We start from the raw sequence: 14051 nt of genomic DNA, 5'->3' as shown, positions 1-14051 counted from the left end.
TGCAGCGTTGCAGCAACTCCCTGCCGCCTCCCCCTGCCCCCTGGGGACCTCATGGCCCAGGGTTGGGACAGGGCTTTGGAGCTCTGGGTGACGGATGGGGGGACAGAGTGGGGGAGCATTGGGGTCTGCCGTATGCTGGGGTTCCCTCCTTCCCATGAGTAAACAAGTAGGATGTCCTGGGCACCCCACTGCCCCCTTTAAGACACCCAAAAGGGTAGGCCCACCTCTCTGTCACCAAGGAAAACCCCACTGGGATGGGACTGGACTAGTTGAAAGGGTGCCAGGCTGGGAGGCAGGAAATGTGTTTCAGTCCTGCCCTGGGAAGGCTCAGGCCAGAGTGGGTGAATCTGAGGGGGGCTGCCCACTGCGGGGTGGGGTGCCGAAGTCAAGATCCTGGACCTACATACAGGTGGACAGGCAGATGTCTGGAAGGGGACAGAGCCTCACCCCCAGCCTCAGGCCTCTGTGCCCCAAGGGGAGGCTCTGTTCCGTCCACAGCGGGGGCCTCCCCCCAGCACCCCCCCCCCCACTGCACACAGAGGCTCGACCAGGCCAGGCTCTGGCTCCTCTGCCGAGTGCCCACCCTCCAGGCTTCTGGTCCGGGTGTCCGTGCCCACACCATGCCCAAGCCAGTGCCCTCTGCCCCTGGGCTCTCCCTGGCTAGGCCTGAAAACTCACTCTCAGCTCACCTCAACTGGGCGCTGAGGAACTTCTCTCTCCTTCCCCCTCTCTCCCCCACCAATTTTCCAGGAAATTAAAAGCAAAAAATAGGCAAAAGCTATTTGCAAATTCAGAGTCAAGGCTCTTGTCCTGAGGAAACTGTAGTGTGGCCACGGGCGGCCTGCCCACCCCTGGGACCTGTGGTCCCTCCAGCACAGGCCTCTGCCCTCTGGGCCCCAACAGGGCCTCCACCTTGGCACAAGGCCTCTATGGCTCTGGGGCCCTCCTGACCCAGGCCTCGAATCCCACCCAACAAGCCCAGCTGCCCGAAGGGGCCCCGTGCCCCAGGGCACAGGTGCGCCTCCCTGTGGCCCTCTGAGAGCTCCCCATCCAGAGGACCCCGATCATGGGGGCGGGTTGGTTGAAGAGTAAAAATGGTTCGGGTGTGAAGGGCTCGTGCTGCAGACCACACCTGGGTCACGCTGCTTGCTCCTGCCCCTCTCCTGGCAGTCCAGTTACTTGGTTTTCTCTGCACAAGAGGCTCCTCAAACACCCAGGGCCAGGCCCCCTGCCCTGGCGGAGAGAGGCATGCGGTCTGGCCTCATGCAGGTGCCCTCGGTGACACGGGGCAGGGGCAGGGCCTCTCCCAGAGACTGTCTCCGGGAGAAAGGACCAGCAGGACCTGGCCTCCAGGTCACCTGTCAGGCAGTGACTCACCTGCAACGCCCTGTCCGTGTAGCAGGGCCAGGAAGCAGCAGAGACCCCTGGCTTTGGTGGGGAGGGAGCTCGGACGGTAAGTGGTACCTGCGGTCCCAGAGGAGGGGTCCCCGAGGTGGGGGCAGCCAGAGACCTCGGAGGACGTGGCACCTGAGCTGCCTTGAAGGAGCGGATATTCCACACCTGGAGAAGTCGGGGTGGCATGAAGAAGGCCTAGTTTAATCCAGGACGGGAGCAGGGTGTCGGGAAGCCTGCTGCCAGCGAGGCCGCGCTGCGCTCTGATGCAAACCGTTTCTCCCCTCACCGGCCTTGGAGGCACTAACTCTCCGACTTCAAGCTGCTAACCTCATCTCCTTTCTCCCATATATCTCCTGCGCTGACACTTGCCCCAAACCAGATTAATCAGCTTTTTTATTCTTCCTGCAGTAGAAAGGGGGGAAAAGAGAGCCAAACCTAAACATCTATCTATTAATTGCATATTCGGTATTAAACAGGGAGATGATCCTGAGTCAGCATCATCACCAAGCTATTTGAAAAAAAAAAAGAAAGTTTAAAATAATTTAATATCCATTAAATACTTCTTCAGTGGGGGGAGGGGATGGGGAGAGGTGAACATTAAAAAGATGAAAGAAGTGGGAACAGGAGAAGGGTATGGAAGGCAGGGGTGGGAGTGGAAGGGGCGGGGGAGAAACACGATGGGAAAGGAAGAGCCCAGAAAGGTGAAGGGAAAGGGGCAGGGGGAGGAGCGAGGCCTGGGAGAAAGTGGGGAGAGGGGAAGGCGGCAGGGAGCTGGGAAGACCTGGGGGCACAGCTGGGAGGAGGAAGGAGGGGCCGGAAGAGGAAGTGGCCCCAGAGGGAGAGGGGGGTCTGCCCCTCCCGGGCTCTCCTCATCCCGGATTACACAGGCTAGGTGCTTGGCTGGGGCTCCCCAGGAAGAGTACAGGACGGCAGCTCTTGTCCTGGTCCTGGGTTCTAGTCCCATATTTGTCCAGAATGAGCTCTGGCCCAGACACTGCTTCTCTGGGCCTCCATCCCCCCACCCAGGGGTGGGAGATCTCACTATCCAGGAAAGCTGCTGTTTACGGAGCACCCACTGAGGGCTGGGATTTGATCTGATTTGATTTGATTTGATTTGATTTGGTCACACCACGCAGCCTGTGGGACCTTAGTTCCCCAACCAGGGATTGAACCCAGGCCCTCAGCAGTGAGAGCGCAGAGTCTTAACCACTGGACTGCCGAGGGCTGGGACTTGAAACAAATACATTTAATCCATACAAAAACCTTGGGAGGTGGAAGTTATTGGCCCCACTTAAAGGTACAAACCAAGGCACAGAGAGGCTGAGTAACTTGTTTCAGGTCACACAGCTAGGGGGTGGCAGAGCCAGAATTCAAAGCCCTGCCCGTCAGTAACCAGCACCCAGGTACTCTGCATTCCTCTGACTCCTAGGATAGTCTTTCGGACTCAGGGGACAGTGGGAAGGTGCTGCAGGCGTTTGTCATACCTCTAGGGCTATCCTCAAGGTAAATGAGGGGAGAGGAAGAGGGTCCCAGGTGAGGGAGGCAGGGCCAGGCTGGACGAGAAGCTCCCGGACCTACCCATAAGACATGAGAGACCAGGGCTGCAGGGGTCAGAGAAGAGAGAACCCACTGTGGCCTGGAGCAAGCAGGGAGGGCTTCCTGGAGGAGGTGAAAATTGGACCAAGAGGTGTAGACTTGGCAGGAGACAGTGAGGACCCAAAGTGAAAATGGGACCTGAACACAAGGCCAAGGGGTTGCACTTGTCTCCATCAGAAGCAGGAGGCACTGACCCTGTGGAGGACCAGGCAAAGAGAGGGCATCACAGCTGTAACATCCCTGGGCAGGAAGACAGGAAACAGCCCCTGATACCACCACCAAGAGCCAGGGCTCCAGCTAGGTGGGGAAAGAAAACCAAAGGAGAAAGAGCTTCCCCAGGACCCATCCCGCTGCAAGGAGGATCCTGTTAACCCCACAGAACTTGCCGGAGCAAGTCGTATATCAACTCAGATTCACCCCCAAATAAGCAAGCCAGTTCATTCACCAGGGGAGTGAGGCAGGCTGGGGATAGAGAGGAACCAGGTAGAGGGCACCCTCCCACCTGCCCTGGCCATCTCAGAGGCAAGGACGCTTTCTTTGGCGTGCACTGTTGTGTCCTTTGCCTCCTAGCAGGCAGACATACCCGCCCCAAGATCTGGTTCTCGGTCCCCGTCTGAACTGGGTCTCCACAGCTGCAGGGGCCCTTCAGCCTCTCCGTTTCACTCTCAGCCTCTGGGTGGGTGCCCGCAGTGTGCTGCCCTGTAGCCCTGACCCCCTCCCCATCCTCCCTGGTCTCAGTCCAAATGAGTGCTATGGCTTAAGACAGGATAAGCTTCCCCCACCAGGCAAGGCTCCTGCAGCCAGAATGTAGGGGGTCCTTTCAGGAAGTCAGGCTCTGAGCAGCCTGGCCTCAGGCAGGAAACATGCTTGGGGGCTCCCTGGGCTGAACCGGAGGAGGCTGGGGCTGGGGTCCACCGCTCACTCAAGGGGCTCAAGAGGGTCAGCAAACAAGTAGGAGCCCTTGAGGAGGGAAGGAGTGGCTGAGACCTGGGCCAGTACAGCAGACGTCGGCCTGGTCCCACCCCACCTCCGCCAGTCCCAGCCACAGAGCAGCAGATGTGAGCTGTGCCCTGGGAAGCCACACCCCTCTGGCCCCATCACCAGAAACCACCCCCACCTCTTCCCAGTAGCCAGCTGCAGGTCAGAAGTTTCAGCTAATGCAGGCCTCATCCAGGCCCCAGATGAGAGAGGCACTCACACACCTTTCCCACCAACACGCTATCCGCTCAGCGCTGACAAAGGCACCCACAGACACACACCCAATTCCACACTCCTGGTGAAGTGAAACGGAACGTCCCCACCAGGGATCCAGTGACTGGGGGCGGGGCACAGACTGGGGCCACCCGTTTGTATCTCATCTGCATGAAATGACAGAACAAAGCAGCAAGATGTCAGGCTGAGGCGCTGGAGAAGTTAGAAACCAAGATGGCTTGGGAGGGAGTCCTGAGAAAGAGGGGACTCAGGGTCCAAGGGGCTGCCCCCTCAGAAGGAGCAGGGAGGCACTGGGGAGCCCTTCCGAGAGAACAGGAGCAACGGTGAAAGCAGCCCTCCGGGGTGGCCGCCACACTCTCACCCCTCCAGACACCCAGACTGGAAACCACATGAGCACAGACACGCTCCAGCCTCCAGCAGCGTGTGAGACATGTGAGCCCGAGCGAGGGAAGCGGTCATGCCCACCGTGGGGACCGACGAGGGGCTCCCACGGTCCCTCTCTGGCCCATCAGGCTTGTTTTCCTGAGGGGGCCTTGGTCAGGCCCAGGCTAGGGAGGCAAAGGGGCAGCTGAGACTGAACCTGATAGGGGAGCCTGGACGGAGGCCCGATGATGGTGGAAGGAAAGGTGTAGGGTGGACACAGCAGGAGGGCTGAGCTCCGTGTTATAAAGTCCTGTGGTTCCCCCACCCCACCCCGCCCCGGGCAGCAGGGCCTGGAGGAGGCTCGGGCGATGTCAAGGGGAGCGGCCCTGAGCTGCAGCCATGGACTGTCCCCACCCTGCCCCTGCCCACCCTGACACACACACACACGGAAGCTTCTAGAGGGTGACGGAACTTCTTTTATGTACCCCTCCAAGTCCTGCAGAACCACCTGGGGCTGAAGTCCCCCACCCCCGAGCTTCCACTGCCTCCCTCTCCTCCCTTTGTGGACCTGGGAGCCCATGTCTGCGTCTCTCCACCAGTTCAGTCTCCCGCTCCTGTCTCCCTCTCTCTCTGGCAGGAAAGGCAGGGCGAGGAAGGCATGGAGGGTTGGGGGGCGGGTGCGACAGCCCGTGAGTCATTTGAGGCAGGTGAGGGCCGGTCACTTAGCCAAGCGGCTCCTGCAGGCTCTCGCGGCTCCCTGTCCGTTTAACAGCATCTTCAGGGTGTCCGTCCCCCTCATCACAGCCGGTGCTCACGTGGCAGCGGCGTCCCACTGGGCCAGCAAATGAGGTTGGACATGATGCATGTGGACGTGGCTCTGAGGCCCTCCCCGAGGCCACATTCCCCACCATAAAACCGGGGCTGACTCCGTCTTCCCAGCCCCTCCACCATCTGTAGCCCCATCAGTTCCTGTGGCTTTTAAAATCCTATTAAGTTCCTCACTTCTCCTCTAAGCATTATTTTATTTCTAAACAGACCCAGAGCATGTGCTGTCGGGAGGCCTTCAAGGGTCTGTTGGGAACCGGCTGAGGGGTGTGGGCCTCACCTTGCGGTCCTGGGGCCCCTGAGACCCATGGCCACACTGGTGACCCCCCGATGCTGGGCTTCTCACGTCCAGACTTTTCTAGCTATTTAGTTCCATGCTCTAGGTAGGCAATTTCGTGAGCAGCAGATGAGATGGCCCCGCTTTAGGAAAATTCAATATACAGAAGTTCCCATTTTCCAATCTTGAGAGGCAATAAATGACTCACTTGACAAAAGCTTCTGGATGAACAGAAACCCCTCAGGGTTCTGCTAGGAAGCCCCTGTCCCAGGCAGGAGGGGGTACAAGAAACATAAGGCTAAAGGGTGGGGGTGGGGCACAGCACACTGAAGATTCATCTGAAATGATACCGTGACAGTAAGACACAAGGTTTTAAAAAACGGTGTTACTCTAGATGACCCCTGACCCGATGTGCAGTTCAGGGAGAGGGGAGGGGGAAGGTGTGAGGAAAGCCTTGGAGGACAGGTGTGAACCCCTGCAGAAGGTCCTGGGGGCGGGGTGGACAGAGGCTCTGGCCCCAAGAACAGCCCCATTTCTGCCACAGCCAAGCCACCGTCTGGAAGTCAAGTCCCACAGCAAGAACCCCCACTACCTCTGCCCCAGTCTCCCCACTTTGGGGCCTCAGGAGCATCCCCCCCAGGTCCAGCACATCCTGACCTCTACTTTGGGGCTCCTGGTTTGTACCCTGCTGGAGAGACCTCAGAATGAGTGGAGCCAACCCCACCCCAACTAGAGGGTGCGACCCTGGGGTGAGAAGGGGTCCAGTGACTGAGGCCCAAAGCAGCCACCTAAAGGAGAGGGGTCTGCAGCTCAGAGCAGAAAACGCCCCGCCCCCGATCTTTCTGTGTCCCCACAGAAGCGCCTGGAAGCAGGCAGTGTGTGGACCCCTGGAAGTGTGTGTGATGGGGATGTGTTTCCTTCCTACACGCCCCCCTCCCAGACCCTGCAGACCCCCGTATCCTCAGATCCTCCGTCCTCCGGTTCAGCATCGTGCTCCCTCCCTTCCCGCAGCTGTGTCTGCGCCCAGGGGCCTGGAGCGAGACGTCAAGGTGAACCTTTGGCTGGAGGAGAGCTAAGTGCCCTGTTGGCCAGGACACAGCACCCCGTGGCCTGGAGGGGCCCAAGGAGCCACTGTGTCCGCCTTCCCTGTGGGTCGGCCTCTCACCCAGCTCCCCCCGCTTTCAAAAACCACCAAGAAGAAGAGCAACCCCAGGGCCTCTCAGCCTCCATCAGAGCTCAGAAACCCTGTTTTGTCAGCCTGCCTTGCCCTATTCCCACTGGAATTTCTCAAGCTGTAGACTGTAATGTTTTCCCTTGAACACCAGCCCCAAAGCCAGTGTCCCGGCAGATCGTCCCAGTACTTGCATCCCTGATGTATTTTGGACTGATGTTTAAGAAAAAGCAGTACAGTGTTCAGCTTGGGAAATTCATGTCAGACCTAAGACAGCACTTCCCCACTTCCCAGACAGTGGTGGTGCTCAGCCTCGGGCAGGGGCCGTCTGCTTTTTGGAAGGACTGAGGATTAGACACTTCATCACCAGGCCAAGTGGCCCACCAGGGCTTGGCTTCTTTGATGGGCAGGAAGTTCTACCACATATCTGACCGTAATCTCTCCTACTGTTGTTTAAGCACTTCCAAGTTAGGCTCCCTAGATCATGGTGCAAGGTTCCCCTGCCCTGGGTTTTATTCTCCATAACCCCTGTTCCTTCTGTCTTAAAAGGATCTTTGTCTCCTTTCTTTCCCAAGCTCCTTTTAAAAAGAAATTTTAAAACTCCAGAAAGGTCCTCTGGTTGACACAACTGAACCCAAATAGCAGCTGCATGAAGACAGGTCTTTGTGGTTGGGGAAGGAGGTGGCTGGTGGGAACGGTCCCTAGAGAGGGCCCCGTGGGGCAGACACACGTTATAAATACCTTGGTAACTCCTGTCATAAGTGTGAAATTATAATTAACTGCAAACCTGCCAAGCTTAAATGGACTTTAGGTTTTCAGCTGGGGGAAAGGGTGTTGATTGATCTGCATTTTGTTTTGAAGGTTCTTTTAATCCGTTCGGCAAGTTAAGTTGAGACTCATGGCTCCTCACCAAAATCCCTCTGGCCCCGGCTAATTTAGCAAAGGACTGTTTCAGGGGAAATGGGATATTAATTATTGCAAATGGGCTCCTGGATGATATTTAAAAGCTGCCCAGGGTGAAGGGGCTGATGACAGGAATAGGAATGACAGAGAGAGGGAACCACGGGGCCCTGTCTCCCACCCCGTGCCGCTCCCACGGAGTCCTGCTGCGGGCACTGTGTGGGCAATGCAGGAGGAAGATGCCCGCTTCCTCAGGAGACGGGCAGGATGAGCAAGAGGATGTCACAGGCAGTCCTTCCTGGACCAGGCATTCCTCAGCGAGGCAGCCCTGACGTGGGCAAGATGTATCCAGTGCCCTCCTGGCCCCCGACACACCCCACTTGGAACAGCCTGAGAGCAGTATGGGAGCAGTGAGGCTGTGCAGTGGGAGGATGGGATGGGAGGCAGGGAGAGACAGCACGGACCAGAGAGATCAGAAAGGGAAACACCTGGGACTCCCCTGGTGGCGCAGGGGTTAAGAATCCGCCTGCCAATTCAGGGGACACGGGTTCGAGCCCTGGTCCGGGAAGATCCCACATGCCACGGAGCAACTAAGCCCGTGCGCTACAACTACTTGAGCCTGCACTCTAGAGCCCGCGAGCCACAACTACTGAGCCCGCATGCCACAACTACAGAAGCCTGCGCTTAGAGCCCGTGCTCCACAACAAGACAAACCACCACAGTAGGAAGCCCACGCAAGAGTAGCCCACGCTAGCCACAACTAGAGGAAGCCCTCACCCAGCAACGAAAACCCACGGCAGCCAAAAATAATAAATAAATAAATTTATTTTTTTTAAAAAAAAAGAAAGGGTAACACCTGATTGACCTTCAGAGGGGAGAGGATTTGAGCGAGGAAAGGCAGAGTTTCCCAGGTGGGAAAATAACCCGAGTCAAGGAAAGCTTGGAGGATCCCAAGAGGCCAGAATCAGGGGTCTCCTGTGGGGGGAGGGCAAGATATGGGAACAGGGATTTCCAGAAGGTGCTGTAATTTGTTGCCTTTAGGCAAAGGGAAGCCGCCTAAGGCTTTGGGGCAGATATAAGTCGTGCTTTGGAAACCGTAGCTTAGGGAGACTCAGCCAGATGGGGGAAGGGAGCCGGAGCAGGGGAAAGAGCAGCACCAATGCTGGCATCGCACCCACATGTCCTGCCCTTCCCACAGTGATGTCTCGCCACCTCCTGTTACAAAGGGGATGGTGACAGCCCCTTGGAGCTGCCATAGGTGGAATACAGTTGGTGAGCTGTGGGATCTTCCTTGATGACAGCTGCTGCAGTTATTTTATTCTTAGAGTCCAGTCCATGGGAAATGAGAGGTGACGGGGGTGAGGACCTCTGACAAGTTGTGATCAACAAAGTGCAAAGAGAAATCATACTGCCCAGGGCCAGAGCTCTACTGTGCGTATGAAGTTACCAGAATGGGGTGGGACAAGGAAGGCTTCCTGGAGGAGGTGATTATTGGAATGACAGGTTTACCAAGAGGTAGGATCTGGGCTGTGTCACAGGCAAAGACATGAAAACAGGGACAAGCAAGGCAAGTATGTGGCATCTTAGACTTTTAAAAAAATAATTTAGAAGAATTGGTTTGGCTAAAGAAGAGAGAGTCCACTCCCTGCAGTCAGAAGACCAGATGTGATGCGTTGTGGGTCTCACTGCTGCTCGCATTCCAGGGTGTGGACACCTACACCCATGCACGCACAGTGTCTGAATCTGGGTGGGGGGGCCTGTATCTTCTCACCCTTCAGTCCAAGTTCACGAGGCCCAGTCTTCCTGATCAGATGTGCCTGTCCACTCTCCTTCCCCACCCAGCCCAGGATGACGCACAGGGGAACCAGGCAAAGCCTGCAGCAACTGCTGCTAAAGCCAAGCCAGGGCTCTGGAAGGAAGATGGATAGAGCCAGCAGGGCCTTGGCTCTCTCATTAGGTCCTCCAGAGCCTCCAGGAAGAGTACCTCAAGCCCTGCACCAGCCCCGCAAGGTGGATCGAGCAGCACCCCCATTCTCCTCAGAGAGGAGAGGTGACTTGCCCAAGATCACGCAGCCAGTAATCAGCCTTCACACCTCAACCCTTCTGGGCAGGACCCATGCCTTGCTGCCTTCTCTCAGGTCTGGCTGGGGTGCTGAGACCCAGAGGAAGTTCTCCCAGCATCAATGCCACCCATCAGAGGCACAAAGGGTGAGGCTGGACCACAGCCTTAAGGATGAGCCCTCCAGCTCCTCACTCCCCTCCCCCATGTCCTTTGGGAATGGGGGTGGGTGTAGGAGGAATCGGGGAGGGTCTGAAGCTGAACTATCCAAGGTGCAAACCCAGTCAGCAGCAGGAGGAGCCTGTCTGTGGCCCTTCTCAGTGTGGAGGCCCTTCTCAGGGAGGAGCAGGTGGAGAAACTCCACGTCTGCCCAGCAGAGGAGAGCCAGCCTGGGCACTCAGGGCGTTGTCTGTCCGGACCTGACGAGGAGGAAGGCTTTGCAGAGGCTGGAGGTCAGCAGGGACCAGCCAGCACAGATTTTCTTTTTGATCATATCAGAGACAAACCCATGATCCTGACATCACGGATGCCACATCCCAACAGAGTAACAGGCCCTGGTGACTTAGGAGGTTTAAGGCTTGGACATGAACGGCCAACGGCAAGTGACTCAAAAGTGCAGACAGATGACCCCTGCCCCTGGAGGGCTGACCATGAAAGTCAGATGCATGGTCAGGAAGGTGTCTTCAAGTCTTTGCCGAGCTTTGGACCCTAGGGAAGCTCACAGTCTGGTGAGGAGATCAGTTTACGGCCTCAAGAGCACCAGATGAGCAGTGGAGACAGCAGGAGCCACGGCTGGCAGAGGAGAGAGCTGTGCAGGCGGAAGCAGTCAGGGAAGGCTTTCTGGAGGAGGCTCCCTACTGGAGGGGATTCAGGCTGAGAAGACGGTGAGACAAGAATGCAGGGTAAGATGAGGAAACCAGCTGGCCCAAGGAGAGGGTTCCAAGGAAGGTCCCGCTAAAGAGATGGAGGTTTTCTGGAAGATGAGGGGAAGTGGTGATTGGTGGAAGCTGGATGTGGGAAGACTGGCTACCTGCAGGGGGGGACTGGACAGGGTGTCAAGGAGACCAGGGAGAGACTCTTCCAGCCTCCAGCTGTGAGGGGAGGGGCAGGGGCCATGGGAATTAAACCCAGGGTTCAAGAGCCCTTTTGTCACCATGAAATACAAGCCCCAAAGCCACCTGTGTCCTGACCACTACCTGCTGCCTTGAGACCTCCAGCTACATGCCCACTTTCAGGCACATGACCACCCTCGGACAGCCCTCTCTGACCCTTCCCAGCCGCCCAGCTCTACGTGGTCAGAGCCCTCGTCAGGGTCCACCCTGCTGGAATGCTTTGTCCAGCTGTTCCTCGCTGGTCTTTCCAGCTTAGAACCCCTTTCCTGTCCTCTGTCTGAGCCGTGAAGTCAAGCAGTGGTTGTTAGTTTCCCGTCTCTCCCGTCGAGACTGTGCCCTCGGTGCAGGCAGGCGTGTCCAGCCCTGCACCAGAGGCCAGTCTCCCACTCATCTCGCTAAACAGCAACTTTCTCTACTATCCCAGCTCTCTGCTGGCCTAAAAGCTGCCCCCTCTTGCATCTCCCCACCCCCAGCCCCTCCAAAGCCAGGCCCACAAGCAGGGGGCAGATGTGGGCAGCGGGGTGGGTGCCGCTGACATTGGCATTCTCCTTGCAGTGCGTCTTAATAATTTAATGGCTATTAGCAGAGCCGCAGTGATGGGGGGCAGGGGGCGCAAGGGGAAGATTTATAGAGAGAATTCACTCCAGATTGGGGTTTTGTCTTCCTCTGTTTTCCTGGCATTTATCATGCATGTTTTAATTTGGATTGGAGAGTTGCTACCATCTGGCCATTATCGCAAAGAAATATTCATTTTCACTGAGTGACACAGGCTCCATTCATCACAGAGCGTGCTGATGGCCCCGTGAGTGTGGGGCTGCACTTTCTCCTTCATTTGAAATGAACCTTGAGCTATGAGCAGGTCCAGTTCGAGGGGAGCAAAGGCACAGGGCCGGTGACCTCCCAGCCAGGTGGGCAGAGAGCACTTTGGGGGAGGGCCAGGGTGGGAGTGGGGGGAGCCCTCCCTGCCATCCCAGTCCTCCCACCTCCCCTCGCCTCCCCTGGGTGTGTGCGGGGTGGGGGGGCGCTATTGGCGGCCTCCACAGTTTCCCCCAGGCGTCTGACAATCCCCCACTCACCCTCATATACAGGGAAGCCCTCAGGCCAGACCAGAGAGATGGCAAAGGGTGGCCCCCTGCTCTGGCATCAGCATCTGCTAAAGGCACTGATGCTGTCCTGCCAAGGGCAGACCGTGCTTAAGCACTCTCTCCCTAACAGGACATCGCTCTAGTGGTGTCATCTCAGGTCAGGGCTGTGTGAGGAACAGAAGGGCCTCCTGGTTCTCCTCTCATCACGTTATGGTGGCACCATCGGGGCTGGGCCTGTGGGGAGAGACGTGTCTGCCTCCAATTGGGACATTTCTGGAGTGTCACCCTCGTACCCACGCGCCGCTCACTGCACAAGCCGTCAGGGGCCAGAAGGCCTCCTGTCAGCAATGGGAACCCAAGCACAACGCTGGACACCCAAGCCGGGGTGGGTGGTGAGAGAGCAACCCTTGATTGAGCTGAGCCCCACTCTAAGCCCACTCAATAAACAGGCATCCAGATCTGCAAAACAGAGAAAATCATTTTTCATCCATTTTAAATAGTGAGTTTTCAGGGCACCCAGAATTTGCTGGGCCCCTTCTGTATTCCCTGCCTGGTGGAGATCAGACTCCCCACCTCACCCTCCCATCCACAGCGTTTAACACTCCCAGAGGGGAGCCAAGGAGAGTCTGAAACAGCTTCATAGGGGAGATGTGTGCTTTGCCAGAAAGGCAAAATCGGGCAGGAGGGCTTTCAACTACAGAAGTTCCATATCCCAGGGGCCTGCTGACTTTCCTGGTCTCTGTCCCAGAAACTGTGGCCAGACTCTGAGCCTGAGGCCCTGACACCCACCCTCCCACCCGCCGCCACTAGGACCCACGTCTGACCAAGACCCAGGGGACGGTGCTGAAGGAACGGGAGCCCAAGGGGAGGACTGTGCGAGCTTTGCTGCCTCTTCCCCCATCAGAGAAGAAAGGCGCAGACGTCCTACCCCCGCAGTAGCCCCCCTTCACCTGGACTCTGTTCTGTAAGCTCTGAGTGATTGAACCTTCGTTGTGTGCACGCCACACCCGTCCAGAGGAGCCCAGCCAACATGATTCTTGGCCATAGGCAGTTTATAGTCTAGCTGGGTCTGGGGTAAAAACAATGAGCCCACTAGGAAACCAGAAAAGACCTCTAACACACGAAGGGGCCATTGCGTACGGTAAAGAAACCAACAGACCTTATCCCACCCCCTCTGCCTTGGGCCAGGTCCTTTCTGTGGGTGACTGTTTCCCCATCTTCCAGTTCTGTGACTTCCGTAATATCATCTAATAACATTGCTCCATTGTATAGATGAGGCAACTGAGGCCCACAGGTTTCCTAGCTGGTGCATCTGGAAAGGAACCCAGGTCCCTCTGATTCCCAGCACCACGCGGTGGGTGTGGAAAAACCTAAAACAACTTTGAGTAGGAGGTGGCATTTCAGCTGGATAGGATAGGAGCAGCAACATTATAGGCGGGGACCTGCCTGCCTGTCCTCAACCCCTGGCTTTCTATCCTGGCACTTGTTGAGCTAAATTAGCTGTCCTCCGCGGGATCCCGCCTCCCCGCTTCCGGCAGCCTGGGGTGAGGTCCCCACCCCCTAGGAAGGCGGGGACTGTCGCTAATCTGTGAGAAGGGCCCCTCCCCGCGCCCCCCTCCCCAGGAACGCGGCACCGCCCCCTCCTCCCTTGGAACTCATTCCGTGACACCAGCAGCTCTGAAACATCTGCTCCTCTATCCGGGACCCGCAGTTTGAATAAATTACCCCGACTTGGCGGCAGCCTGTTATTAATGGCCTGAGTTTTATAAGATGCTTTAGTTTAATAACACTGTAGCCCAGCGCTGCACTTCTCCCGGATATTTTTATATTTCGCCTCCTCCTGCCTCCCTCCACCCTCCGCCGCCTCCAGAGCCCCGGTCCCAGAGCCACGACCCCATCATCCCCTCCCCGCGCCCCGCTGGCTCCTCGCCGGGAACCCGGGACCCCCAGCCCCCACCTCCGTGCCACTGTCTCAAGCCTCGGAAGAGGGGACCACCACCTGGCTGGTTGCTCCTCCCCCAAGGGAAGCCCACGGGGACGGAGAGGCTGAAGGCAG

The 14051-nt window shown here is 57.3% G+C and overlaps 1 protein-coding gene across 27 annotated transcripts in view; it reads left to right on the top strand.

Annotated features, from left to right (window-relative positions):
• The window catches only part of CELF4 (CUGBP Elav-like family member 4), a gene marked incomplete at both ends in the record, with an annotated part of 301897 nt that overhangs the window by 226804 nt on the left and 61042 nt on the right, over nucleotides 1-14051 (top strand). The gene's annotated exons all lie outside the window — the stretch shown is intronic.

Source organism: Mesoplodon bidens, assembly GCF_964165515.1.
Source record: "Mesoplodon bidens genome assembly, chromosome: 13".
Lineage (NCBI taxonomy): Eukaryota > Metazoa > Chordata > Mammalia > Artiodactyla > Ziphiidae > Mesoplodon > Mesoplodon bidens.
The sequence above is the reverse complement of the archived record's forward strand: the minus strand, read 5'-3'. Positions and strand labels throughout refer to the sequence as shown.